Raw genomic sequence first — 12,929 nt, 5'->3', positions numbered from 1 at the left:
TATCCTTCAAGATACAATTGTCTCATATTTACTTAACCCAGTTAAAAATCACACAACACCAGGTTATAGTCCCAACAGGTTTATTTGATACACCCCAGTCCAACACTGGCATCTCCAAATCATAACCCAAATTAACAAACTCAAATTAAAGAAATAACATTAAATTAAATCACAATCCACTAAAATTAAAGTACACTACATTGTACTCTATTACAATACTCCACTCGCTGCACCTTCATCAAGACTCCCATCCACGGGAGCAACAGTAAATATACCTGTATTTACTAGGCCACTCCTTCCGTGCCCCCTCCACACACCGGGGTCCCCAGACCATCATATATGGCCCTTGTGTCTATATAAAGGCCCTAATCAGTACTGCCGACAGATCTATGTCTATATAATTGAGTAAGGGCCACCATGTCTCATTGCTATGTTCTGTGGCACACCATACTTGTCAGGTAATTTTGAGGGCTGTGTTCCATCACAAATCTGTGCCACCCTGCAAGACCTGGAGGCTTTTCTGATATCCAATTCATTCGGGTGTAAGAATGTTGAATAATCTCTTCCCCGTGCTCACCCAAAGAAGGAAGATTTGGTAGTCCCAAAGGAGGGACATTGGATCCTCTCCAGTTCATTCACTATAGTCCCCCACTATCTGTAGATCTTGTAACAGGACCAAAAGCAATGTGTAAGGGTGCCAGTACTGTTTTTACATTTTGGGACATTTCGGGGACGATCCTTTCTTAAACTTTACTAACCTCTCTGGTGCCATGTGGCCCCTGTGGAGGATCTTCAGTTGCATCACTTGTGCCTTATTGCATATCAAAATATTCTTTACATTCCCCCATATATCCTCTTGTGTTTCTGATGCGATTTCTTCCTGATTCCAAATCTCATGGAGTTTCTCCATGCTCCCCCAAGGCATTCCCTCTCTGCAGATGATATATGGTACTAACCAAGAGAGTGCCCCCATATCGGAGCACTCTTCGTTCTGGATCTGACTTGTATGGCTGGGTCAAGAGCGTGGCCTTCTTCTGTAATTAATCCCGAACCAGGAAATATCGGAAACGGTTCCTATTGGGGATCCCGTATTTCTGATCTAATTGGTTGAAAGACATAAACCTCTCCGTCGAATAGATCTCCCAAACAGGAGATTCCTTCACCTTCCCATACTCTGAAGCTGGAGTCCATTGACCCCAGTCTAAATTGGGTGAATGGCGACTTCTTAAGCAAATTGCCCTCATCCTGCCGCATTATCCTCCATGTTTTTACTGTATTATGATAATCGGGCTCACACAGTGCTCAGCCACAGATCTCATCTTATCCATGAACAGTACCTTTATAAGGGGACATCTCGCCTGCGAGGCCTCTATATCAAGCCGTATCAATTTTAGGTCATTGTGCACCCATGACAACAGGGTGCCTGTTTGGTACCTTTTCAGATCTGGGAGGTCTTTCTGTGACCATCTGAAAGGAAACTCCATTCCGTCCTCCAACTTCAGTCCTTCCACCAATCTCCCCACGGGTATAACTTCCGATTTTAAGATATGTATCCTGAAAAGCTGCCGAATAATTTAATATTTTGTATTAGCCAGTGTGTGGACTTTTCAGGGTTAGCCAAAAACAGAAGGGCACAGCAAAGAGAGTGATTTTGTGTTCCACAAATCCCACCTTTGGTGCCATTCTTTCAGGGTCCTTTCAAATAACCTCTGCCAGTGCCAAGGTAAACAGTAGCAGTGATAGGACACCCCTGTCGGCTACCCCTCCCCACACCAAAATTGCATGATTTAACCTCATTTGTGATAACTGTCGCCTTGGGGCTTGTATATAATACTGCCACCCACCTGGCGAAGGCCCCTCCCAGACCAAAACGATCTAGAACATCAAAGAGGTACGATCATTTCACCCGATCAAAAGGCTTTTCTGCATCCAGGGAGAGCACTAAGCCTGCAATCATTCTCCATTGACATTTGGACTGTATTCAACAACAGCTTGATATAGTTGGAGGAGCTGCGGTCCTTGATAAAACCCGTCTGGTCCTCTTTTATAATAACGGGCAGCAGCCTCTCCAACCTCACAGCCAACACCTTTGATAGAATTTTAAAATCCACATTTAACAACAAGGTGGGTCTGTGCAATGCACAATCTTTGGGGTCTTTCCCTTTCTTTAAAATAATGGAGATATTAGCCTCCCTAAGAGAGGGCGGAAGGCAGTCCTGGCTATACGAATGACCATATAGCTCTACCAGTGGTTCAGCTAATGTGTATGATCTGCTTGTAAAATTCACTCGGGAACCTGTCTTGACTGGGCACCTTACCACCTGTTGCACCTCCGGTACTGTCAGAGGTGCATTTAAAAGGGAGGCCTGATCTGTATTTATATCGGGGACGTCCAAGTTTTCAAAGAAGGATTCCATTCTCGCTTCTCCATGCCCACAGCCCTCTGAATGTTATAACCCTGCATAGAACTCCCAGAATCTGGCGTTGATATTCCTCAGTTCCTGAGTGACATTGCCAGTTCTTAGATTACTTACAGTGTGGAAACAGGCCCTTCGGCCCAACAATCCACACCGACCCACCTAAGCACAACCCACCCACACCCATTCCCCTACATTTACCCCTTCACCTAACACTATCGGCAATTTAGCATGGCCAATTCACCTAACCTGCACGTTTTTGGACTGTGGGAGGAAACCGGAGCACCCGGAGGAAACCCACGCAGACACAGGGAGAATGTGCAAACTCCATGCAGTCAGTCGCCTGAGGCGGGAATTGAACCCGGGTCTCTGGCACTGTGAGGCATCAGTGCTAACCACTGTGCCACCCACAGTTCTCTGCCTGATGGGCACAATAGACCGTGGAGCACTTTCTTCCTAGCCAGGTAGTTACCTGGGCTTATCCCCCTAAACAAACAGCCTTTGCTTTGCAAAGGAGACCCCTCTCTTCGCCACTTGTGTGAACTCTGAGTCCAGAGCAGCTTGGAGAGGCATGACCCATTGCAATTTGACCGCGGATGGTCTGGTATAATATGCCGATTCGGCTCCCTTCAGCAGGGCCTCAAGCATCACCTGCTGCTCTCCTCTCTGCCTCCTTCTCATTGTTGAGTATGAAATAAAAGCACCCTTTAAGAATGCTTTCGTGGTCTCCCAGAGCACTGATGGATTACTGGCTATACCCTGATTGATGTCCCAAAAAGCCTTGAACTCCCTTGTGATATATTGTACAATGTTGTCATTCTTCAACAGAAACGGATCCATGCGTCAGTGCTGCATGCCTACTCCACTACCTTTGGTCTCAACATCTAATACACTGCTTCGTGGTTCGAAATAGTTATGCTCCCAAACCTGCAGGCCAACACCAAATCCACAGAAACCGACGGAACAAAGAACATATCAATTCTGTGTGGCACTTGTGTGGGTTGGAGTAAAAGGTAAAGTCCCTCCCATTCGGGTGGAGACACCTCCACACATCCACTAGCCCCAACTCCTCACACAAGTCCACTAACTGTTTAGATTGCCGAGGTGTACCTGACAGCCCTCTTGGCATCTGGTCTACCCCACGGTCCATGAGACAATTAAAGTCTCCTCCTATTATCATACAGCGTACCGCAAAAGCTATTCATTTAGAGACTGCATCAACTGAAAATTTGAGAGGATGCGCTGGAGGACAGTAAACTTTCAGGATGCCGTACTCTTTTCCAGATATCAGCACCTTGAGAATAATGAGCCATCCATGTTCATTGTTGATTTGATCTATCACCTGAAATGGGAGGTTCCTTCGTACCTGTATGGCCACTCCTCTGCTTTTGGAGTTGGTGGAGGAGAAGAATACCCTATCGTATCCCCCCCATTGTAAGTTAAGATGTTTCCTATCAGTTAAATGTGTCTCTTGCAACAGTGCGATGTCAACCCTTTCCTTCCGAAGATTTGAGAGCACCTTTCTCCTTTTAATGGGGGAATGGCTCCCATTGATATCCCAGGTGCACCACCTGAACAGATCGCTAGCCATGAATGCACATGACAGCCCGCGGTCCCCGGAGAGGAAGAAGCCCCAGTGTGCGATGAGTAGAGAAAAAACAAACTTTGTCAAATCTAAAGAGTATTCCTACAAACATTACCAAAACTACTAAAACTAAAAAAATTAACCCCTACTCCTAACTTGAACAAATAAACACAAAAAACACAAATCTCCAGAGATCCCACCTGTTGCCCATAGGGATCGTTCACACCCAACATCAACCATCCTAGCACCTTCCAGTTAAGACTGCGCCCCAAACCTTACTTACACTCCTTAAGTTAACAATGGACACCCTCCCCTCCCTTCCACATCTCAACCCCACACATCTTTACATCAAAGGTCTAACCACCCTTTACTCAGCAAAACAGAACAATAAAATAATTAATAACCGTCATAGAAATGTACAGCACAGAAACAAACCCTTCAGTCCAACCTGTCCATGCTGACCAGATATCCCAACTCAGTCTAGTCCCACCTGCCAGCACCTGGCCCATATCCCTCCAAATCCTTCCTATTCATATACCCATCCAGATGCCTTTTGTAATTGTACCAGCCTCCACCATTTCCTCTGGCAGCTCATTCCATACATGTACCACCCTCTATGTGAAAAAGTTGCCCCTTAGGTCTCTTTTATATCTTTCCCCTCTCACCCTAAACCAATGCCCTCTAGTTCTGGACTACCCCACCCCAGGGAAAAGACTTTACCTATTTATCCTATCCGTGTCCCTCATGATTTTATAAACCTCTATAAGGTCACCCCTCAGCCTCCGACATTCCAGGGAAAACAGCCCCATCCTGTTCAGCCTCTTCCTGTAGCTCAAATCCTCCAACCCTGGCAACATCCTTGTAAATCTTTTCTGAACCCTTTCAAGTTTCACAACACAACACATTTCCCATAGGAAGGAGACCAGAATTGCACACAATATTCCAACAGTGGCCTAACCAATGTCCCGTACAGCCGCAACATGACCTCCCAACTCCTGTACTCAATACTCTGACCAATAAAGGAAAGCATACCAAATGCCTTCTTCACTATCCTATCTACCTGCGACTCCACTTTCAAGGAGCTATGAACCTGCACTCCAAGTTCCCTTTGTTCAGGAACTCTCCCTAGGACCTTACCATTAAGTTTGTAAATCCTGCTAAGATTTGCTTTCCCAAAATGCAGCACCTCACATTTTTTTTAATTCCCCCTCCCTGTTGCCCCTCACCAGCACATTCCTGGACACTATGGGACAATTTAGTACAGCCAATCCATCCTAACCTGCATGATCCTGGGCACTACAGGTAAATTAGCAAGGCCAATCCACCCTAACCTACATGTCCCTGGACATGGGAGAGATAGTTTAGTATGGCCAATCTACCCTCACCTGACATTCCTGGGCACTATGTGACAACTTAGCATGGCTAATCCACCCTAACCTGCACATCTTTGGACTTTGAGAGGAAACTGGAGCGCTCGGAGGAAACACATTCAGACATAGCGGGAGAACGTGCAATCTCCACACAGACAGTCGCCCGAGGTTGGAATTGAATCCGGATCCCTGGCGCTGTGAGACAGCAACGCTAACCATAGAGCCACTGCACCAGTCCTTATCCCAATGGCATTGTCAATACCTTCCAATGAGGGGGGACAATTTATCATGGAGCGGCAACCAAGCAAGGGTTTGCGATCTCAAGCAACAACAACAAGCGACATTGACAACTCCTGGAAAAGCCAAGGCAATGGCACTTCACCGCAGTGTAGTAAAGCGGAGTGGCGGGTAAGTGTCGGAGGATGGGGGAAGGTGTCACTGAGTGACCAGGGTGGAAAATCCAGAGAGGTGGGAGTCCAGGCCATGAAGGGGTCAGTGGCTAGAAATGGGAGGGGTGCGTGCTCAGGAGGGTTGTTGTGGTTTCGCTGATAGAGATGGCGGGGAATCGCACACAAACATGAGAGCGTGTCACCTGAGCGCGTCGTCTGCTTTGTATCTTTCGGATCCCGGTGCCCCTTGCCAACCTGAGACAGCGCCCACTGGTGAGGTAAGACCCAGAGGTGGATAGAAATGGCAAACACGGAAATGGCAAGGGGTGTGGGTGTGGGAGGACACTTCCTCACAGCACCCTTGTGAATCTGACGTTGGAAATAGGAGCGGGTGTAGGCCATTCTCACACCCCCTTCCCACCCTGAGCTCGCTCCACCAAACAGATATAATATAAAACATACCAGATTTACACCAAAGTAATGCCAAGCCTATAATGCCTGAGACCCCAAAAGGGAAAAGAACAAAGAGACAGAAGATTAAAAAAAATTATACTATGCCATTGTCCACACACATCTTTTCCTCCTTCCCCCTCGGCCAAAGTCTATCATTTCAGCAAGTTCAAATATTTTTCCAATTTGTCCACCGAGTCGAAGTTGTAGACAGTCCCCCATAATTGAAACACAGCACTGTTGGGTACCTCAGAGAATACTGAATGTTTAAATCTCTTAATTTTCTCTTTACATCATCAAAGGTCTTCTTTTTCTTAATTATGGCCCCAGAAAAGTTATGAAAAAGCATTACCTTCGAACCTTTATAAGCCAAAGTCTGTGGATTCCCTCCCAGTCTTCTGACGTTTCTATTATTAATTGCTTTTGCTTGTAATGCTGGAGTCGCACTAGGACCAGGCAGGGGTGCTGGGCCGGCCTGGACCTGCTCACTGCGATCCCATAGATCCGCTCCACACTCACCCAGCCCGACTCAACCTCCAGCCCCAGCAACCCCGGAAGCCACTTCTCAAGAAAACCAGCAAGGTTTTCACCTTCATGCTTTGGTAAACACAAGATCCATAGATTTTTTTCTCCAACCTCGATTTTTGAGGTCATCTACTTGTTCCTGCAGGGCCTGAATTTGGCCTTCCAGGATTCAGAGCTGTCCATCACAGCCTCCAAGGCTGGGGTCCTCTGTTCCACCATTTCGATGTGCTGATCGAAAGCCCAGATCTCCTGGTGATGCTTTGGCAGCATGGCAGTAATTGGTTGCAGTGTGCGGCGGGGGCAGGGAGCAGGGGAGTGGTGCGGGGTTGGGGTGGGTATTGCAGGGTGGGTGTGGGGCACCCCACCTTGCCTGGGATATGGCACAGAGCCCAACACAACAGACTGTTCAGACTGCCGCCATCTTGAATCCCCTGTGGAGATAATTTCAATCATTGCTTTCAACAATAGATCACTATCCTTAGAAAAAATATGGAGTGCTTTTAAGAAAAGTGGAAGATATTAGGAATTACAGCTGGAAGACATTTTTATCACTGCCTTACTTCTTAAGTATTCCTGGGTTGACAACTAATTTTTGAGAATCTAGTTGAGATATATCAACCAGTAACAAATATGGATAAATGAGCAATTCACAAATATACCAGGAAATTCGTGGGAAGCTTATTTTGATATAAAGCATGATCTTCTTCTCATCACTTTCTTTACCAGATGTTGTACTACATGAAATAAATAATTAATTTTCATGCATTTTTCTTGCACAGCCTTGCAGACACTGAAATCTGCTTTTTCAGTCCTCCAATGTACTATGATACCAGTGAAGCATTGATTAACTTAGACTTTCATAAGTGAAACCAGTCTTAATGCTATTGTTAAGGCAAGAAGAACTAACATTGGCTGCATATCATTATGCACTTAGCCATAGAGTTATACAGCATGGAACAGAGCCCTCACTCCAACTCGTCCACGCTGAGCAGACATCCCAATCTGACCCAGTCCCATTTATCAGTATTGGCCCACATCCCTCGAAACTCTTCCTTTTCATATACCCATCTAGATGTATTTTAAATGTTGCGATTGGACCAGCCTCCATCACTTATTCTGGCAGCTCATTCCTTACACGTACCACCTTCTGTTTAAAAAAGTTACTCCTCAGTTTCTGTTTAAATCTTTCCCCTCTCACTTTAAACCTATGTCCTCTAGGTTTGGAGTCCCCCACCCTTGGAGAAAAAAAACCTTGGCTATTCACCTTATCCATGCCTGTCTTTAAGGTCACCCCTCAGTCTCCATGCTCCAGGGAAGAAAGCCCCAGCCTATCGAGCCTCCCTCTTTAACTCAAATCCTCCAGTCCCGGCATCATCATTGTAAAATTTTTCTGCACCCTCTCAAGTTTAACAGCATTTTTCCTGTAAAAGGGCAACCAGAATTGTATGCAATACTCTAAATGTGGCCTCACCAATGTCCTCCACAGCCCTAACATGACATCCCAACTCATAGACTCAATGTTCTGGCCAGTGAAGGCATATGTGCCAAACACTTCTTCACCACTCTGTTCATCACTGACTTCATTTTCAAGGAACAATGCATCTGCACCCCCAGGTCCTTTGTTCAGCAACACTCTCAAAGGCCTTACCATTAATTGTATAAGTTTTACTCTGGTTTGCCTTTCAAAATGCAACACCTCACGTTTATTTAAGTTAAAGCCCATCTGCCACTCCTGGCCATTCTCAGCAATGATTTTTTAATATGCTTGGTTTCCAGATTTGCAACTATTGAATCACATTGATCCATGTCTTTCTCGTTGTTACCAATATCTTCTCATAAACAAACTACCAGCTGTGAACATTTGTCCCTTTCAGTCTTATTGCCTCTCAATGAGGCAATGACCCTTAATGCTCCACACCCAACTCAACTGTTCCATTTCCTAGAGAGAGACAAAAAGATTACAAAAATAAGTTTAAAAAAATGCAAGGAAATTCCTCTTCCATCAATATCTGCTTTGAAATGAAATCTTGCCAAGAGAACATTCGTACCTTTGGCTTTTTATTGCATGGCTTAAATTGCTAGAAAGACTATGCTACACTGTCTTTTACCTTTTAAACTTTAAAATTTGTAGCAACACCTGCAAGCAATGGTGTGAAATTGTTCAGTCATGTCAGTAGGCACTACTTTTTTTAGGTTTTGGACTGTGATAAACCAATTGAGAGTGTTACATTTAAACCCCTAATTATAAACAAATGACAACATTCAACAAAAGAATGATATCAGTAGTAAAAATATCTATGACATGCTTTTGTCTAGAAATCTTGGACATCTAAATGAGTGATTATATACACTATTTCTACCATGGCCATCTGTGGCATAATTAAAGCTCCAAAACTTTTATTTGAAACAATTATCAGGATGAAGTATGTTATTCAAAGAGGATTAATTTGGACATGGGGTATCAAACAGGATTTTTATCATTGTAAATGTATTAAATACTATCAGCTGCAGGTGCCTATCAAGAATTGTTTTGTATAAGGTAATGATTCTGAAGGAGTTAATGTTGCTGTTACATTGGCTCCACCCTGTCTATTGATAATACACAGTCTGTGGGAGGTGGCAAGGGGTTCCATTCCAACTTTCAGAGGGAGCTGATGTCTCTTAACGATCTCCCAAAGGTTCTACTAATTAAACCTGTCTAAGTGTAGTTGTGTTTATTGCCATCATGCAATAAACCATCTGGTTATTTTATCTTCTGTACATATTCAGTGGTGGCATGTTCTCTCCCATGAATCCCTTTTTTAGGCCAAAGTCAAAGGAGGATTAATGGCAGCAAACTACCTCAAAAATTCGGAAACTCCAGCATCATGAAGCCAGTATGTTTCATAATGTAACACTCTTGCAGTTAGCAATCTTCCAATATATTGGGAACAGCTTAAGGAATACAGTAGATCCTGCATTTAATTTACTTGTTACTGTAACAACATTAAAATCTTATATTGATGATGCATCTTGACTGTAATAAAGCTTCACAGCAAAAAATAATATTGAACTATGTGATAAGGTATTAGGTCAGATGACCGATAACTTGTTCAAAGAATTTGGCTTTTAAATGTGTCTTAAAGCAGGGTGGAGAGGTGTAGGGAGGGAAGTCCAGGGTTTATAGAGATTACAGAAGTGGAAAAGGGGAAACAGTGGAGGGGATTTGAAAACAATGTGCAATTTTAAAAATCAAGGTATTGCTTCACCAGGATCCAATGTCAGTTAGAAAACCAAGGTATGATATATGAGAATGACTTGATTAAAAAGTAAGGTCATGGGCAGCAATGGTATGAATGACACGAAGTTTATGGAGCGTGAAATGTGGGAGATCAGCGAGGAGTTTGTTTAATAGTCAAACCTAGAGTTAACTAAAATATGAACGAGTTTCAGTCACAGGTGCACTGTGACAAAGAAGTCAGGCTATGTTGCAGAGGTGATAATAGGAAGTGTTAGTGATGAAAATCAAATCTGTAATAGAAATGGTGAGCAACAAGTCAGTTTAAAATAACCTCTGCACTGTAAATTTACTAAATATAAGAGAGATTTGTGTGCATTTTCACTGCACTTCAGGCAGTCGTCTGAGACAGGTTTTCAAAATGTGGTGGCCAACTTAGTGTTAAACATCTTAGCAAGTTGACCTTTCCATTTCTCCTGCCCTTTCTGGAATGGAGTTTCCAAAGGCCCCAATCATTGGCAGCTGCTTCCAGGATGTTCTATCAATGTCATCTTTATATCTCATTTGCAGGTTTTTTTTGGTGGTAGAACTATGAATGTCCTGAAGGTAATGATCCAGAAGGTCTTTGGAGAAATAACTGTCATCCATTGGACAAAAGTGATCATGATGACCCCTACAAGGCCGATTGGTTATCACTTAACAACCTTCTCATGAAGCTCACTGAGTATGACTTTCCCTGGTAACTAGTGATGACCTGTCCAGCTGGAGCTCTCTGAACAGATTGATCAGAAAACTAGGTTAAACAATGAATAAAAAGCAAGACTCAGCCCAGGTGTTCGTGTGGAAGGAGCACACAGTGTCCATCAGTGCTCTCGAACTTGCGAAAGAAGTAGTGGTATTTTATTGGTGGGAAAGACACTTAGTTGTTCATGATAGCATTCTGGGGAAAAAAAAGGGAAGAAATAAGCAGCCCAAGTGGTACTTGGTAGCAAAGTGGTTACATTATTAGGATACTAATACAGAGATTACGACTAATGCTTTAGTGATATGAGTTCAAATCCCACTGTGGGAGTGAGATATTAAATGGTTAATTTGCTCTGCTGATCTGCAAGAAATTGGATATCTCGAGGGTAGTGTTTAAGCCTTTGTCTTAGGGTGGTATGTCTATGTCCTACAGGTAGAAGGTAAGGAATTTATATTCCCATCCCCTGCCATTCAGAGCTATTTGCACAACCATTTCCTAGTTATTCAGCATGATTTTACATAGCCATCCCTTGCCATTCAGAGCCATTTGCATCATTGTCACCCATTCAGAATCAATTAGACATTGCAATTAAAATTCTGACCATGGCCTCCAATTACAAAATAAAAGATTTGCAACAGATCTGGCCATTAACAGATGATTTACATTACATTGTTTCTGGAGATGATCAGGTCATGCATTGTGTCTTGAGTGGCATGTGACTGTGAGGGAGTGGCTGGGGGCTGTCTTGTGGGCATTACTAATGGTGATGTAAAGACTTTGTATAAAGGAAGAACTGATTATTTGTTCAGGAAGAATTCCTGACACTGCTTCGCAAGCATGTCCAAGTATTATCGGTTCTTCCAAAAAGCGTGTAACTGTACTTGCTTAATAGAAGTTGGCAAATTGCAGTTGCATCAAATGTGTAAGAATCTCAAGAAAAAGAACCTAACAAGAGCTGGGTGAATTTTATACTCAGTTAATTAACTAATTCTAAGAAACAGACCCAGCCAGAGGGCTCTTGTGCCACTGTGGTAGTGTTCCTACTTCTGATCCAGGAGGCCTGGGTTCAAGTTCCACCTGCTGCAGAGGTGTTTAATAATATCTCAGAATGGGTTTGATTTAGAAAAATACTAAAGCAGACCCAGAGGGTTCTTGTAGTGCACTTGCAGTGTCCTGTCCTCTGAGTCAGGCTATCTGGCTCAAGTCCCACCTACTCCAAATTATGTCCAAACAGGATTGATTGAAATGAATTTGTACCTGGATTCTGTTTAACCTGCCTTTGTAACCTCTTAATAAGCAGTCTACTTGTATAAAAAAAGAACAGACCGAGGGTGTCTTTTGGCACAATGTAGTGTCCCTACCTCTGAGCCAGGAAAACCTGGTTTCAAGTCCCACCTGCTACAGAGGTGTGCAATAAATCCCTCCACAGGTTAATGAGGCAAATATCTATAAGGCAGATCCAACCTGGACTGGGCCAAGTTATCTATTAATGGGTCTAGGCAGTGGGCTGTGGAGGGATCACATCAGCCAACTGTCAGCTCCTCTCCCACGGCATCGTTCATGCAGCGGTGTCCTTGGAGATTTGGTGCTGGGGAGAAAAGGACATTCAGTTATGTGTGGATAAGGAAAAGAAGGCAGACCCAGGGATGGCTCTGCAGAACTGTCGGTCCTGGGTTGGGACTAGCCTTTGTTGCCAAGATTACTGGCTCTATGTTTTTCAGTCCTGCTTCCTGAGTGATTACGGTGACCAGATAAGCTTAGTAATAACTATATGTGGATGGAATTCACAGACTCCATGAGTCTGAGTTGGTGACCTGTTCCCATTGAGTTACTGAGGATACATCTGAGACAGTGGAGTTGGAAACTGTTCAAGTTTTCCTCGTTTTTAGTATCTGGTCACCAGGCTTTATTACTGTTGAAGAGTGCACTGAGTGCAGAGGCTTGATGGCTTGTAATCGTAGGTTGCTGTTTCAGCTTGACCCAGTATGCACTTAACAACTGTAGCTTTTGCAATATGTGTTGAATTCTGTATTTGGTGACATGTTGCCAGTGATTGTGAAGGTTAGGTTTGTGAAGCCATCATAAGTCTCCAGTCTCACATTGTATCTGCTGACAGCAGGCAATATGACAACATCCTGGACCATGACATTAAGCTTCCTGATGCTGATGGTCAACCCAAACATATTAAAGGCTTTAGAAAGTGTCCATTTACTACTGAAGATGTTTCATGA

At 43.8% G+C, this 12,929-nt stretch overlaps 1 long non-coding RNA gene across 1 annotated transcript in view; it reads left to right on the top strand.

Annotated features, from left to right (window-relative positions):
* LOC140465035 (uncharacterized) overlaps positions 1-12,929 on the top strand; it is a 64,342-nt gene that overhangs the window by 1,146 nt on the left and 50,267 nt on the right. The window contains exon 2 of the long non-coding RNA XR_011955052.1: positions 3,246-5,780. This is a non-coding gene — a long non-coding RNA (uncharacterized lncRNA). The remainder of the gene's footprint in view (positions 1-3,245; positions 5,781-12,929) is intronic.

This window comes from Chiloscyllium punctatum, chromosome 41 (genome assembly GCF_047496795.1).
Source record: "Chiloscyllium punctatum isolate Juve2018m chromosome 41, sChiPun1.3, whole genome shotgun sequence".
NCBI classification, from domain to species: domain Eukaryota; kingdom Metazoa; phylum Chordata; class Chondrichthyes; order Orectolobiformes; family Hemiscylliidae; genus Chiloscyllium; species Chiloscyllium punctatum.
The sequence above is the reverse complement of the archived record's forward strand: the minus strand, read 5'-3'. Positions and strand labels throughout refer to the sequence as shown.